Below are 17,281 nucleotides of genomic sequence, written 5' to 3'. Positions count from 1 at the left end.
GTTAAATCGGCTCTTCGTTCTTTGGCAGGCTTTTTGAGGCTTAGCTTTCTCTGTGCAACTGTCCGTGGCACCGATGGCAGGTTGCCGTGTCAGTTGCAGGTGCTGTGTGCCCAGGCCAGGAGGCGGGGTATAGCATCGAGAAGCAGGGGCTGGGGAATACAAACGGCGCGCATCCGAAGCCACGGTGTTTATCAGCACAAACTGGTGCTGCGAAATCTTGGAGCTAGCGATATATAGCGTTCGCGCATCAAGCATGAAACGAGTCACCTTGGCGTTCTCCTTTCATCCTCCCTACCCGGCGCTCAATGAATAGCGTTGTAGCTTGTCACCGGACCGAATACAGCGCCAAGCTGTCGACCCTCTGTCCGTCTGTTGCAGCGGGGCCCGGTGCTCCACCAAATCAAAACCAAGGCAGCAAAAAAAAAAAAAAAATGTGGGTGAGGACACTGTGTGCCCGAAACCCGCCATAGGCGTAAGAAGCGAGCTTCGGGTGTGTTACTGGGCTTTCTACCTCCACGCTCTGCTACAGTAGTGGGCAGCTCTGATATACCATTACATTAGATATTAAATACGACAATGCAGGAGACACAGCTTCCAAGGGGCGTTTGTTTCTAAATGTCGCCCTTGTTTGCGAGTGTTTTGACAGCTCTCAGCAGTGCGACGCTGTGTTTTGCTTCTATCCGAAAATGCGGCACTCTCCTCCAGTTGTGCTAAACTCGTTCGTGGTTTGGTTGTTGTGTTTATGTACATGTGGCCTTTGTGGCTGGGTACAAACTCATCTGATTACTGAAGCCTTAGTCTTCGGTTTGAAAGTTGGAGCATCGCCACTACTCAGGAAGGAAGGCCTCGTTTTAAAATTTTGATCAGGTCCTTCGCATATTGGTTACGCATTCATGGAAACAAGCTGTCTGACCACACTTTCTGGTTTTGCCTGGGCCCCCGTCACGATATGGTTCTGTCACTTCAAATGAGGGGGTCATAAATAATGTCCTGTATTGAACGTATTGGGCTGAGGTAGTGGCAGGGCAATAGACAAGCGGAATGGAAATCAACGTGGAAGTGGTGGCGACTTTCCTACGGTAAATGCAAAACTTAACTGTGTTCCGTGACGCTGCCCTCCCGTCTCTCACGTTGGTACAATAGATTAGTGCTCAGTGCTGTAAATTCCCTTTAAATCATTCAAGTAAGCATTTAGAATGCGTGTACATGTGGGAAATCTCCGCGCGATATGGCTGTGAGTTATCTACGGCATACTAATTACGCTGGTGTGACGGTACGCCAAGCATATAGCAAGAAAGAACGCGATAGACTGTGACACGAAACGGAAAAAGCAGACATCAACGGAATAGCGGCTTCACCTCGCGTCGCGCAAGAGCAAACCGTTAAAACATGCTAACATGCAAATATCATAGTAAGCAGCGGGATCCCGCTACTTATTATGCAAAAAGGGAAAGTGTGACACTGCCCCTTCTTAAAGCGAAAGCTTTCTTAGAGGGACCGATGGCGTTATGTGAAAAATTTATTACATTTCCCTTCAGACCGGCAGCTCGACCGAAATGCTCTAATATCATCTCTGGACACACAGCGCGTGCGCGAAATCGGGGACTGCAAATAGTCTGTCTGTCTCTGTCTGAAACCGGCCTTCCACTGTGTCAAAACGGTTACTTTAAAATCGCGAAAAAAGAACGGTTCTAAATGAGAAAAGAAACGCGTCGATCATGGAGACGGGGTACAATACTAAATCTTTAACTCATGAACCACGTAACCGTGCACATTTCTACCATTCGTAGATGCGTTTACTTAGTGCGCGAAAAATCGTCCCATGGGTGCGTTCTTTGCTGGCGATTTGGGTGTTTGAAGGGTTTACGATCGGTTGGACGCTCTTTCAGCGAAATTAGGACGCACGTCTGGCTTTCGCACTTCGCTCTACTTTAGTTAGGAAGGAGTAGTAAGCGTTTGCATTAGAAGGATAGTGGTTCTGCTGGAGATACGTAATCAACCTGCTACCACCTCCCAAATCGGTGACAAGCGACACACCTTGCATAGTTTTGCAGTTTTCAAAGCGTATGATAACGTCAGATTCATGTTGAGTTCCTCGATACCTCGACAGAGCACCTGAGGCAGCTTTTACGTTGAGGAATTAAAGGAATGGAATTGAACTGCCCATCCATTCCAGGAGTGGGAATGGGCTAAATTTTGTCATTCCGAGGAATTGAAAGGAATGGAATCACGACAAGTTCTAATTCCTCGGAATGGAATTGGAATGGAATGGGGATGCCCATTCCGCAACACTGATCGAGAGCCTAGTTGGCATAAACTACAAGGCAAAGAAGCTAACTTGAGGGGATATTCTCGTTTAAGTGCAAACTAAAGAACAATCCATGAAACTATTGAACCAGACTGACATCCACGATGTCAAAGTATCTATCACTCCACACCAAAAGCTTAAACAGCTCGCAAGGCGAAATTTCTGAACTTCACCCTTTGAAAGAAACAGATTCTAACACCCTAGAAGGTTTGCGTGACCAAGAAGTTACTGCAGTCAGGAGAATAATAAGTCGTTAGGGTTGTGAAATACCCACGACGCATGTGATACTAACTTTTGATTGGTGCATTCTTCCCCAGTAAGTCACGGCAGGATTCTTGCATTGCGAAGCCCGACCGTACATCCCCAACCCGCGCCGATACTACAAGTGCCAATCGTATGGACACAGTACAACCTCCTGCCGCGGACGTCTAACGTGCGCCAAGTCTGCAGCACATGATCACCCGTCCTGATAAATGTACAACCGATCAGGAGAAAAATACCAACTGTGAACAACTGCACGCAAACTATTCCAGAACATGTCAAACATTCAAAGCTGAAAAACAAATATTCAGCCTCCAAGTAAGACAAAACATCACCTACGAGGAAGCGCGGGGAAAGCATGCCATATTTTCTCTTAGTTATGCAAACGCGGCTCGCCGTCTGGGGAGCCTGGTGTGGTATTGGTGGCGATCCAGTACAGCAGTGCTCACTTGGTCCCACCCCGCCACCCCGCCCAGCGTTGTGCTACCCTCGGCCACCAAAAATGTCGCCACAGTGCCTGTGCTTGTGGCAACAGTGATGGCAAGCACTGCGGATGGTGGTGCCGCCGCTCCGTATCTGTTGCACCCACTCCCAGTGTTCCTGTGGGGCTGGGGAACATCGAGACTGGAGAACCGGCTGCGCCTTCCACGCCCGCCGTGCCGCGTTCTGCGCCCGCTGCGCGCATGACCAAGCAAGGCACCAACCCTCTGGGAGCACGGCCGAAAGAGCAGCCTCTGATGGGTCAGTCGTCGAACAAATGGACGTAACGCCCTCCCCGGGGGCTCCAGAGCTGCAGAGGGAGCGGCGCCCCTCAGTTGATCGTAGAAAACAAATAGCAAGAGTACCAGGTCCCCCGTGAAACAAATAATAAAACAGAAACAGCCATACCCAAATAATCATCACTCAGATCAGGTGCAAGACGCAAAATATATTACAATATAATCATAGGGGCCTGATCAAAAATCTTGATGACCTTTATGAATTATTGTCAGACACAATCCAGATGTAATGTGTCTCCAGGAAACACATGTGAACGCAGTAACACCCCTTTTCTGACGAGGTATATTGGTTTTTGGAAAGAATAGAGACGGTTACGCTCACTCTTTGGGAAGTGTTGCCCTACTTGTACAGAAGTCAGTAACAGGTTGCCAAACAAGGCGCCAAACTAACCATGAAGCGGTTGCCATGAGGGCAATTATTTTTGATAAGTTAACAACATTCTGTTCTTTATATATATCACCCGATTAGCAACTCCAAGCAAATGACTTTGAAAGTCTAGTTGACCGACTCCCACATATTTTTATACTGATTGGTGATTGCAATGCTCACATGAGTCCTAGGGCTCTCCACGACTTATACATTTTTTTTGCTGTAATCTGGCATGCTTATTTAACGGAAACGGCCAACTTGTTACAGTACAGCACACAACACATACTCCACGATCGACCCGGCAATAGGCTCCCCCGCTCTCTTTCCTTTAGTAAAGCGGAGTGTAGGTTTCAATCCCTACGGCAGCGACCACTTTCCTGTCACGTTAAGCGCTCTAAGCACCCAATTCCAGCACGTGCAAAGAGATTTCATATGGTGGGTGCGGATTCGAAAATTTTCATTGAAATGTTCCAACTGTGTTAAGCACAATAAGAATACCTTGGCATTGACCACACTACGGATATCATTACCGCGCACATCATAATTGATGCTCATTCTTTTCTGGGACCTCTGGTGGAAACAACAACAAACCGAGGCCTTGGTAAAACAAGGAGTGCAGTGGAGCTATAAATGAGCAAAACAAGGCCTGGGTGCCTTTAGAAGGCATCCTACGACTGAGAACATCATCTCTTTTAAACGTACAAAAGCAATTGGCAGGCAAATCAGACGGGCGGGCAAAAGGGAGTTAGAAAAAATTGATCTCATCCATCAACTCATACACTGATATACACAATGTTTGGAAAAGAAATTAGTGCATTGCAAGGACGTAACACAAACACTCTCCCACTTGTTAGCACGACTAAAGACACCCTTGAAGACGAAGCTAATGCTCTTGGCCAACATTTTGAGGGTGTTTCCAGCTCTGCTCACTACACCGCACACTTTTTAAGACACCAAAACGTAATGAAACTGCAGCCTCTGCAAAAGATGAAATCTGAAAAAAGGGATACAACTGTCCATTTACTATGCATGAGTTCTTGGTAGCACTCTCGACATGTGAGAAAACAACCCAAGGGGCGGACAGTATCGCATACGGAATGATAAAAAATACACACAGGGACACCCAAGATGCAATTCTTTATTTATTCAATAAAATATGGCAAACAGGACGTCTCCCAAAATCATGGGAAAGGGCCATTTTATTCCTATCTTAAATGGAAAACGTTCTACCATGCAGCTATAGGGCGATTTTGTTGACGAACTGCCTGTGCAAACTGTGTGAAAAAACGGTTAACAGATGTCTAGTGTACGTTTGGAACATAATGAAACTTTAGACAATGCCCAGGCAGACTTTTGGTCATAAAGGTGCACAACTGACAGTCTCGTGGTCGTTGAGTCTTATTCAAGGAATGCATTTTTACATAAGCAGCGCTGCATGACTGTCTTCTTTGACAGGGAAAAGGTTATGACACTACGTGGCGTCATGGTATCTTACTAGATCCCTGCTGGTGTGGAATTTGTGGCAATATGCTAACTATTGTCACTATTGTCACCTTGGCGAAGAAAATGACTTCAATGAAGGAGCGAAGATTATCCAGGTGTTCAGTTATGACGAAATTCTGCTCCAGAGACACGCGCCACTGCAGTGATCGGAAACCATGCTGGTACGCAGCCTTGGAGAAAGGGGACGACGACGCTTAGACATTTGCAGACGCGCGCGCTGTTCTTTGGAGATTGGAGCCGCCTTAGCTACATGGTCGTATTTGCCTGTTAATACATTTTATTACGAACAGTTCCTTCACAGCCACGTCACATCGTGTGGTAGAGGTGTAAGTTTCCTACCTGTCTCCCGCCACTCTTGACACAACACGAAGCTTTGGCGAGGACGTCGCACCCATCGCTGGACGTCACCGCCAACCCGCGAGCCTGCATCCACCAACCCGATAGTCATTGTCTTCTCACCTCGCAACACCGGCTTTTCTCTGGGGCTGACGATGTTGGCATTGATCAATGGCTGAGCATGTACGAGCGCGCGCGTCAGTACCCACAAACGGTGGGATGACACTTTCATGTTGAAAAATCTCCCCTTACATCTGAAAAAACCAGCCATGGAGTCATTCCAAACAAACGAAGCGAAACTGACCAGCTGGGATCAATGCAAACAGGAACTGCGTGATTGGTTCGGTAACTTCCTGGCGCGCTAGCTTGCCTCAAAGAAAGACCTCTATTCCCGCGTCCATTCATCCACCGAGTCTTACGTAGCTTACATTCTAGACGTTTTGCGCTCTCCTCAAAAGAATACCACAGCATGCCGGTATTGGACAAAGTTGGGCTCATCCTTAAGGCCATTCCGAACGATGCTTATAATTTGCTGATACGCCAATTGTGCACGACGGTTGAGTGTGTCTTCAAGGAATCCCGCCGGTTTGAAGATGCGAAGTGTCGTCGGATAGCGAAATCGTTCACCTGTTCCCTCCCACCGCGGCACCATCGTCGTGTGGGGATGTGGCAACGCCTTCCCGTCCACCGCTGACACACGACCTGCCAACTCATACTCACCCTTTGACGACGATAGTGCGCCGTGAAATAGAGACCATCTCTCCGGCTATCGAGTATCAATACGGCTACGTCCGAAAGGCCCCGACTGTAGCACTTATCCAGGCACTCGTGCGTGAAGAAGTTGCCAACCTGGGTATTTATCCTGTATGTGCTCTTACGAGCTCGCACTCACACGAAATCGCCTCCACTCGCTTTTCACGGAGCAGAATGCACCACCTTTACTACGACCCACCCCGTTACCGCCACCGCAGCCCTACGGAATGGCGCACCGCTGACGACCGGCCAATCTGCTTCAATTGTTCTCGCGTTGGACATGTGTCTCCCTACTGCCGTTACCACTGGTCATCGCCGCCGCGGCCAAGGTTTCCTCATACAAGCAACTCCAGCGACAGGACCCAGCAAATCATGCCTGGTTCCCAGCAGCATGACGTTTCGGACAGTACCCTAATGAGTCGTTTTGGCCGCTCCCCGTCTCCACAACGTCGCTAGTCTCGTTCGCCCCAACCCCGCCACCCTTCCCCGCCTGCTTCGTAAGCCGCCGCCTTAAGCCGGAGGTGATGCTGCATTCCCGACCTGGTCCGAAAATGCTCTATTCACTAATACGACGAACCAAAATCTCCTGGAAATTGATATCGATGGTATTCGTGTGAACACCCTAATAGAGACAGGTGCGAACATTTCGGTCATGAGCTAGCACCTTCGCCGCCGGCGGCACAAAGTTATGACCCCTGCTCCGTCCAACGTTTTACGAGTCGCCGATGGCCGCATGTCCACCGTAGCAGGTCTCTGCGCAGCTCGAGTTGGCATCGCCAGACTCAACATTTCAGTCCTATTCACCGTCCTGGACGAATGCTCTCATGATACTATTCTTGGTCTTGGCTTTCTTACTGACCACGCCGCCCTCATAGACTGGGCCTCCGGAATCCTTCATCTTGACCTGCCGACCGCTCCTGTGCCGATGCTGAACCTTATCACCGTCTATTGTCTGCCGAACACCTTCGATTAGCTCCAAAAGGCATAACGTACGTCCTTTTTCCACGTCCCCACCTCTCCCGAATGGTTAGTACATTCCCCTCTTAGTGATGTCCTCCTACGGCACAACGTGGCGCTCTCTTATGCAGTCGTCATGGCCGTACGAAATAAAATAAGGTGGCCGTTCTTGAATATTGGTCCTTTCTACCTCGTGCTTCCACAGGGAATTTCACTGGCCACTGTTTGTCCCTTCCATATATGCTAGCTCTCTTCTGTGTCCACTGATGTCTCTCCAAGTGCTCCCGACGGTCCGAAAGATCATCTGCCGACCTCCGATGACTTAACAAAGATGATGTCATCGGTCCTTTCGGCCTCACAAGCTCGCCAACTGCACGAGTTATTTGCATCCTACCGGGACACCCTTGATTTGGACGACCGTCCGTTAGGCCAGCCTTCGGAGGTAATCGTCTACGCGTGCATTTATGTTCCGTGATGGCGTCTTGTTCGGCCGAAACTTTTGTGAGAGCAGGCCTGGTGAGCTACTTGCTGTGCCTCAGAATCTCCGCTCTGACGTCCTCTGCTAGCTTCTCGCCGCGCCTATAGCTTGTCACGTTGGCGTGGCTCTGAGTCACGACAGCGTGCGTCGGCGCTTTTACTGGCCGGGCCTTTACCGGGCCCTGTACACGGGGAGCCTATCGGGTGTGTCATACGGAACGAACAATCATACAAATCGTGGCAGAGAAAATGCTGAACAAGAAAGTCATTGAACCTTCAAGTCTGTGGGCGCCACCAGTCATCTTGGTGTAAAATAAAGATGGTTCGTGGCGCATATGCGTTGACTTCCGGCATTTAAATAAATTCACTAAGAAGAACGTTTACCAGCCCCCCCTCGTATAGACGATGCCCTCGATTGCCTTCACGGTACGTCCTACTTCTCGTCTATAGACCTAAGATCTGGCTATTGGCAGATTGCTGTGGATGCCATGAACTGCGAAAAGGCCGATTTTGTGACACCCGACGGCTTGTCTTTGTAATAAAACTGCGACATTCTAAAGGATGATCAGCTCGCCTTCGCGTGGTTTCAAGTGGTCGAATTGCATCTGCTATTTGGATGATACCACCGTATTTTGTCCCCAACATTCTAGACACACCTACAACGCCTTTCGGACATCCTTGCGGTCTTCCGTCGTGCCGTCCTCCACCTCAACGTGTTTAGATGCCACACACTAAAAATTTTTACGCCCAAAAGGGTGCTTCAGCTTGTCGCCGCAGGAGCACCCTAAAAACTGAATATTTTACGCCCTTTAGGGTGCTTGGATTTTGTCGCCGCAGGAGCACCCTCTGTGAAGCACCCCAGATGACAGGTGCCTTATAAACACCCTTTTCCGCCTAAAAGTATCCTAGGGTGCTACTTAGCACCCCAATCTGTAGGAGCATCTTCTGCAAAAGCACCCACCTAAAGGGGTACAAAACGGGTGCGTCATCCTCGGTTCACAGGTGCAGCAGGTGTGAGACCACATATTGCACAATATCACACACGATTATGGTATGAAACATTCGTGCTTTCCAAGCTCGGTTCTGTGAGACATTCCATTGAAGCTCAACATCAGCTGATAATTTCCTTGAACTTGTGTCACCGATTGTTAAAACATCAATTTAAAAAGTCAGGAGCCACATCTCAGTACAGTTATAACTTTAGAGGTAGTTGATTACCCAAAACTTCGTAAAAAACCAATTATATGTTCACTTTGCCGAACTGCAGTACACATCCTTCGAGATTCACTGCAGAGCCTAACCATGCTGTGCAGTGAAAGCAATTAGGTGTGCAACACTTCAACCACACAAAACTTCCTTGAACCTTAAAACCCTTGGCTTCTTAGTATTGCATCAAACTTCCAATCAAGGTAGCTACCTGCAATGTTTAGTGCCTTATTCTTGAGCTGAGCAGGAAGGTTCAATATCAAGGAAGACCAAATGCAAAATGTATAGTAGTTTCCTCCGTAATGCGGCTCATAATATAGTTCCCTCCGTACTGCGGCTCATAATCTACTTATAAAAGTTGGGTACCCAAGCCATTTATTTTCGTTTGCATTATTCTTTTTGCTTTACGGAAAAATATTCATATGGTAGAGCACTTGCAAGGTTTGGTGGTATTTGGAGTTTTATAAACATACCTTTAGACTAGATGACCCCACATAGCAATAACAAGAACTGCAAACATCACAGAACAATGCATACAAGTTCCCTGGTGAAGCCCATGGTTGAAATGTAATGCCATTGTTCAGAAAACATTATTTTATCATGAGGCTAGCTTGTACATGGTGCTTTGCATTATGTCCCTGCCGGTGGATGTGGGGTCATTTGTCACTGTTGCAAATGAAAAACCAACAGCCAGGGCCCATTAGTTTTGGCTAGTATTACGAGGTGCCTCACGGTAAGCATTCTACGTCGATAGACTTTTTTAGAGTTGACTAGAACTGAAATCAGCAAAAGATTCTCTACAAAACATTCATTCTATCCGCAGCTTTAGGGTTTGCTATTTCCATAGTTGGGTTTCTTCTGCCTTTCTTAACAACATTTTTCTTTTGATAAGAAGGTGCACAACCAAAAGCAAAAAGCTTTTCTGAAACCTTTGGTAGCTATATAACTGTTACGAAATATTTTACTCTAAATATGGCAGCTTAAACTGAGAATATTTGCATTTAAAAACATTAAAATAAGTTTAAATTGATCATAAATTTTTAGCTGTTTTTACGCAAAACTGTTCATGGGATATGAAGTGCACCACAAGGAGGGCTTTGGATTAGCTTTAGCAAATTTGGGACATTTAAGGTGCACTGAAATCTCTACACATGCGCTTTTTCACTTTCTGTATCCACCAGGAAAATGGCTGCCAATTTAGACAGCGATTCTAAATAGTAGTTGACGTGCATTTTAAAATAATCACAAACATTATAGCCACAAAATTAATTTTTACAAGTTGTAGACATTGCCCGTTACACCAGACATTGGACTACACTGTCAAGAGCTTTGACATCTACAATGACGTCTACAAAGCAGGCTTATACTGGTAGAATGTTTCATACCATAATTACTGTGTGTTCAGAGCTCACGTGTGAAGTATGGATACTGCTGCTTCAGCAAGAACCGAGGATGAGCACCCTTCCTGGTTCTGAAAAAAAATAACAGAGGAAATGCCTTAAGCAGGATTCTGAAACGGGGTTGAATGAAACAAGAATGAACAAGAAATTCTTTCAAAACATGTAAAGCAATGCAAACAAATATTTATTTCAACTTATTTCTACAAAAGACCACCTCATGAAGACTGGTGGTGGGGTATTGGCTCAAAAAAAAAAAGCAGAGAGCACTTATACAAATGCTACAGGGAGCCTTCGCAGCCAACAATTGTTTGAACACACCTAAACTAATCACTGTTCAACAAACTCATAAAAAATGTTTGAATGCATAAAAAACCAGTGGTAAACACAGGAAACAGTTAAAACAGAATGACGGCACAAGTTTGTCCCGTCGTTCTCTTCTGTGTCCTGGGTTTTCCTATGGTTTTTCATCCATTCAAACATGTACCAGCTAGCCCAGTCCAACGCCTTGGTATCATAAAAATATGGATAGTCAATCCTTACACAAAGTTGAAAAAAAAAAGAAAGTATAAAGTAGGTGACAAAATTAAAACGACAGCAAATTGGTTGGCTTTTAATTTTAAATGATAATATAAAAAATAATGGCATGAATGAAAGTGAGCAGCACGCGAAGTACCTTGTTGCTAGCCCGACATTCCACTTTGAAGCAAAATGTCCGCTTTCAACACTACATAGGCTAAACATGCAATGAGGCATTCCTTCAGGCACACAAAATATACCATAATTGTTAAAAAAGCTACGAATTAGTTGAAAAAACCTGACCACGACAAATTCGAATTAGTGACTAGATACAGTTTCAGAAATACACAGCGACATCATATAAAAATATATGGTTCCCATACAAAGATTGATCATAACAAAAATTCAGGACATTTATCAGACTGGCATCAATGTGCAAAGCAGCTTAATGAAGGAAGACGGTCTTCACTAAAAACATGTTAATATTGGGAGCTCATGTGCTTCCCTGCAAGTTGGGTGTGTAAACCCACTGACATCTTAACTAACCCGCCTGAATCATCACATGATAGACATTGAGGAATTTTACGAATTGGTTTATTGTAGCCAGCTGTCTAGATTATTTCCCCATTTTTCTTGGCATTTCGTGTCTAATTCTAAATTTGGTGACTAGATAGCTTTTACTATGGTCATGCACTGGTGACAACGAATATTTGATTTCACTTTAAAAAAATTTCAGTTTTGTTTTATTGCTCACCAGCCAACGATCTGAAATATCAGAAGTGCTTAAAACGTATGTTGGCATTTCCTTCCTGCAGTGTAGTACAACTAATCATGACTTTTACCATAATTTGTTCACAAATCGTAATATGTGGAAAGTATTCAGCTTAATGAAAATGTCATTTCAGAAGCATGCACAATCAACAAGGCCTCAATGACTCTCATGACGTGGTCCACTTGTTTCTGTCACAAATAACCTGAGTGCAGACACATTCCACCGAAGACGAAGGTAACATGCCCTCTTGGGTGATGAATATTTAAAAAGCCTTACGAGTAAATTTGCTGCTGAGCACGTGAAATTGTGGCATTAAAACAAAAGATCCCTCTGCGGCATCTTTCACTTGGAGGAGCACTTGACCACAAACTTTGAGAAGCTGAAAAATGCTCCATGAACCGCTCCAGCCAGCAGAAACGATGCAGGACACAAGTTGGTAGGCGGACCGTTGGCATCCTGCGATTGTGAAGATATTTCTGTTTAGTAGATGCTCTTCTTTTTGTACCACTGTTTATTTCACCTTTAACAAGCAGCTGAACTCCCTAACGTTCGCATAATAAAATGCTGCAATGCGGAACAGTTAGCAGGGTTACCTCAATTTTGCTTTTCTACGAATTAACACAATGTAGGTAATCTGCACACAACTACAATCAAACTACAATTTTCACCTACTTCACTGCTAACATCAGCGTTTGACTGCTCAAGCACAAATACAGGTTAGACATGTGAGCAATCTGCTAAACGTATCCCCACAAACTGAACAATCAGGCATCAGAAATCGGCAAGGAAGGAGGTGTCACGTTTAAATGGCACTTTTTTTGTTCAAAACATAAACAACACCTGGAAGCTTGAAGCGTGAGAGGGGGTCTTTCACGCTGACAATGTCAGAACATAGCTTGCTAGTGGGCACCTGCACGATGTGCACAATGTGTTTCTTGAAAATGCGTGCGAAAGTTTGATTGATGTGTAGGACGAGAATTGCAGCACGTTTTGACACAGGCCTTGTGGACGCTTCTGCCTGCTAATGTCAATGTGGATTCTTGCTAGTCGCCCTCTTCGCTTCTTTCTGAATATAATGCTTTAGGCATTAGATTCAGGACAACGACTGCATCAAAACGTGCAGCAATTACCTACGTTCCACACATCGGTGAAACTCTCGCACACATTTTCAAGACACGCAGTGCATACATTGTGCATGTGCCCACTACAAGCTGCGTTCTGACATTGTCAGCGTGAGAGACCCCCTCTCACGCTCCAAGCTTCCGGGTATTGTTTATTAGATTCCATGCGCTGAATGCAAATCAGTGTACATTGGCGAAACGGGCAATCTGCACAGAAGATTAATGCAGCACTGGAACGAAGTGAACAAGGGCCATGCAAAAACAAGTCCACTGGCAGAGCACCGTGAGAGGACGGGACACGTGGTCGACTGGAACAAGACAAAATTACTGACAACTGAGTGCAATCTATCTTCTCGATTACTGCTTGAGTCCCTCATTGTTCAGACGACGCCCAACATTATCAACATAATGGATGGCAATCTGCACCATATCTATGCAAACTCACTGCGCCGCGTAATGCCCAATATATAGCTTCGTTTTCCACGACACATGCTCACCGTGAACAAGCAACAAACCGTTAAATGGCTTTCTTGACTTGGTCAGTGACCTACGTTTCATCACTGCAATAATGCTTTTACCTGCCTACACGGCATTCCGTCAAACACTGGACTACACCACATGAGCCATTGGCGTTCTTAACCTGCACCAGAGTATATAAACTTTCACTACTGCTATGAGATAGACCCATAAACGCACTTCAATATGGCCTTTATATTTAGCTCTTGGAAACATTATGTATAATTTTACCTTTAAGTTGCACCGGCTACAGCAGCTGGTACTATACCAAAAACATGAAAAAAAAACCGGTGGTTTAACACGCCAAAGCTACACTTGGGATATGGGGAGCACTGTAGGGGAAGGCTTCGCATTAATTTTGACCATCTGGGTATTTTTGTGCGCATCGAAATCTCCAAACACGGGCGTCTTTACGTGTTGCCTCCATCTGAAAAGCGGCTACACCAAGCGGTATCTCACCGACATTCGCCTCCACAGCACACCACCCTTGCCACGGCAGTGGGTTAAACATATGAAATAAAGCGAGTTTTGGAGTGCAAATGAAAATATTAATCACACGTCTTATTTTCCCAATCGATGTACCTTTTGAAATCCACCATGCAATCCCCCCTCCCCTACCGGCCTACCAAAACACCTTTGTCTCAAGAGGTAATCAGGCTGTTGTTAATGAAGTATTTACAATCCGGGACTTGCCACCGTTAAAGTCATGCACTTTGTTTTAGAGATAAGCGACATTAGCCATTTGCAGCACCAGGAGTTAATTGTGTTAAGATCAGATTGAAAGCATTGACGGTAGTAGTTGAAAGAAATTGTGTGATAAATTACAACATCATCTGCAAATAGACCTACATGGGAGGATATGCAACATGGAAGATAGACCAAGCAACCTGCCTGGGGGGACAACAAAGTGGCACGAGCAAAAGAAGTATATAGTTATTAGAAGTAAACTGCATTTGAGAAGAATGAAAATCTTTTGCTCAAGTGAGGACATTAGGGTGAAGTTTGAGAAGTAGTCTGTGGTGTGCAATGCGATTGAATGCTTTAGAAAAATCGAGAAAAACTACCGCAGTTTGTAAGCCTGTGTCAATGGATCAATGTAGATCGTGAACAAATCCTGAAAGTTGTGTTTCTCAAGTAACCCTTGTGAAAACCGTGGTGATACTCGAATGTGATATTGTGATTTTATAAATAATTAGCGACCTGAGAGTGGATGAAATGTTTCCTGACCTTGCATATGGTGCTTGTTAGGGAAATTTAATGGTGAAGTACCGTCTCCTGATTTAAAGACTGGTGCTACCTCGACTATCTTCCAACCATTGAGATTAGTGCCTGTCATGAGAGACTGCGAAAAAAGCGCTGTCAGAATTCTACAGACTGCAGGATGTACTTTTCGGTATAGTATGATTATTACCAGTATGATCTGTTTGTATTGCAAGTTTAAAACCATATCAAAAGATCCTAAATGTTTGCTTGGCTTGATTACATACGAATACTTGCTTCAAAGTCAGTTCAATTTCTCTTCTTGCCCTTTAGTCGTCAGCCCCAGATTCTCTTCAATATCTCTGCTAAGCAATGACACGCTCCATACGCACAGCACTGCTTCATGAAAATGTTTCAAATAATCAGAGGCCACAGCACTGCTAACAGGTATACATCATGGCAAGTTCCACAACATGCAATAACTAACCTGAAAATACATAATCGGTGGGTGCACCGATATGGCAGCAGTGCCTGGACCGATGTGTAGAGCAAATGCGCTGACTTCTGAACGGGTGGTCCAAGCGGCCAGATGATGGATGAATGACCATTCCTGGCGGCAAAGCGTACGGAGCACCAACGAAAGGCCAGGCAGTACTTGGGTACAGCAGGTGCAGTGTCGGTTGGCCAAGGGAGGCCCTGGCAAAGCCTTTGAAACTGGACTGGAAGGCAGCTGACCCAGGACAGCCAGCAGCAGCACCTGCAGGTGCATAATCTGTGAGTGTGCTGACACTTGTTGAAATACAAGAAGAACACACACAAAGCACGAATGCTTACATCAAGTAGATTTTTAATCGTTTAAAGACAGTAACCTCCAAGGCACTAATAAGAACATTCCCGGAACACCCCAAGTGAAATTTAGGTCACAGTAAGAATGTATTTATTAGACCCGCAGGTACTGTGAGTGGGGTATGCATGATATATGCAAAGCCAGCTACTGAGCTAATTTGCATGGAACGCATGCTAGCAGCTCATCTGTATCCCTTGCTTTCAATCGGAACTGGTGTGTGATAGTTGAGGCTCCTCCATTTCAATGTCTGACTTGTATCTGCACGTTCAATTCTCCAATATAAATCGAGTTGAGTGAGTGCCTACAGCTTTCTTGTTAGTCTCTGTATGGCCTGCGGTTTTGCGAAAATGAGAACTTGCGAATTGGCTCAATTTTCTGCACTAATTTAAACAATACATATGCCTCAGATATCAAGCCCCAGACTTCCCGAGAGCTACTCTGACAGAATCGGCAGGCGCCTCGTAGGCGTTGTGAAATCTCCCCCACTACCCCGAGACTATGCTAACTCCCTGCGAGGCCACATGCGCGCATTTCACCTTCAATTTGCACGTATGTGAATTCTATACCTCTATGAACTCTCAGACGGGCGTCGTCATATTCGTGCCGGACTCGTGAAACTCGGCAACGTAAATTACCGCACTCGCTCGCTGGCGCGCGGCCCGAACTCTCTCACCGTTTCCGGCCCTTGCATACTATTTTCTCCACCTTGCACTTTGTAAATTCTCATGTTTAACTACACCTCGTGCGCCCTCATCTCTTGCCTGCTTTTCTTCCAGCACAACTCCGGCAGCACCCGGTCGACGCGTACGCTGTCGGGGCGCGTTGGCGAGCGAGTACGGCAATTTCGCTGTTGTCGAGCTTCACGAGAACAGCACACATATCGCGGCCCGAAGACCGCGAGGCGTACGGTCGCCGGTCTCGCGAGCGCAATAGCTGCGAAGCGCACTGCACGGAATTCGTGAAAGGGGGGGGGGGGGGGGGGGAGAGACGCCAGCCATGGAATCACGAGTACGCGTTTTCACATGCACTTCCAGGGAACCTCCTGTTCATGTTATTTCTTGGTATACCGCGGGTATTCACGAGGGAGGACTAATCACAGCGTTGTGCCACTCACGCGAAATTGCGACTGCGATCTGCAACCGCAAAGGCACTGTTTGAGAGACACATAAACAAACGCCCCGGTGTTAAAGAGCCTTGCGTGATGTGAAATTATTAGCAGCCGTGTACCATAGCGCGAGCATCGTAGCCAAGGTCTAGCTTCAGCGTAAATTGATGCTGACTTCTGCGGAAACGGTGGACTGGGCGCCAAACAAGTATACTAACTCACTAGGCTCTCAGAGCAAACGAGATGGGGGTCTAGCGAATTACTGACCCATAAACACCAGAACTCGTTCCAACCAAATACAGAATAATAAAAAATGCGTACTTACCCGAGCAAAAACGATGTTTCCAACGTAAAATTCTCCTTCACTGTCGTCTTCATCTCGCGGACACACGAACACGCTTTGTTCTGATGCAATGTCATCCACTTTTGACGCGCAGTATTTTATCCGGCGATGATCGTTCTTCCGGGGGTCCCCATGTTCAACACACGCGTAGGTTAGAAGGGTAGACATCACCCATAAAGCTTCTATAACTATGATTTAAGCTTGAAATAGATAAAACAGATTAAATCACGCCACCAACCACTCGGCACAAAACGCCATGAAACAACACACACAAAAGTGAGAGATAGTTGCCAGACTTCAAAATGCAGCACCTCTACGTTTGACGAAAATTGTGTTACTACTGTAATGTTGGTAATTATCTTTCTGCTTTCAAAGTCTGAAATGTGTTTATAACTTAAATTTAAGGTTTTTAAACACAAAAAGTGAATACACATAAAGTACTTGACATATATACTGATATTGTAAAGAGGTTTGACGTTTGTTTTGGTTTTGTTTTCACGGCGGGCTTCTC

At 45.7% G+C, this 17,281-nt stretch overlaps 1 long non-coding RNA gene across 1 annotated transcript; it reads right to left on the bottom strand.

The window, feature by feature from the left end:
* Positions 1 to 10,513: 10,513 nt before the first annotated feature.
* On the bottom strand, positions 10,514 to 17,041 carry LOC144162413 (uncharacterized). The gene is made up of 3 exons (XR_013320669.1): positions 16,753 to 17,041; positions 14,963 to 15,232; positions 10,514 to 12,094 (listed from the first exon to the last, which is right to left on the bottom strand). It is a non-coding gene; the product is annotated as an uncharacterized LOC144162413 (long non-coding RNA).
* Between the last annotated feature and the right edge of the window lie 240 nt (positions 17,042 to 17,281).

This window comes from Haemaphysalis longicornis, unplaced genomic scaffold (genome assembly GCF_048455015.1).
Source record: "Haemaphysalis longicornis isolate Haplotype H1 unplaced genomic scaffold, Haemaphysalis longicornis Haplotype H1 scaffold_12, whole genome shotgun sequence".
Lineage (NCBI taxonomy): Eukaryota > Metazoa > Arthropoda > Arachnida > Ixodida > Ixodidae > Haemaphysalis > Haemaphysalis longicornis.
Note: the sequence above shows the minus strand (reverse complement) of the source record. Positions and strands in the feature narration are given on the sequence as shown.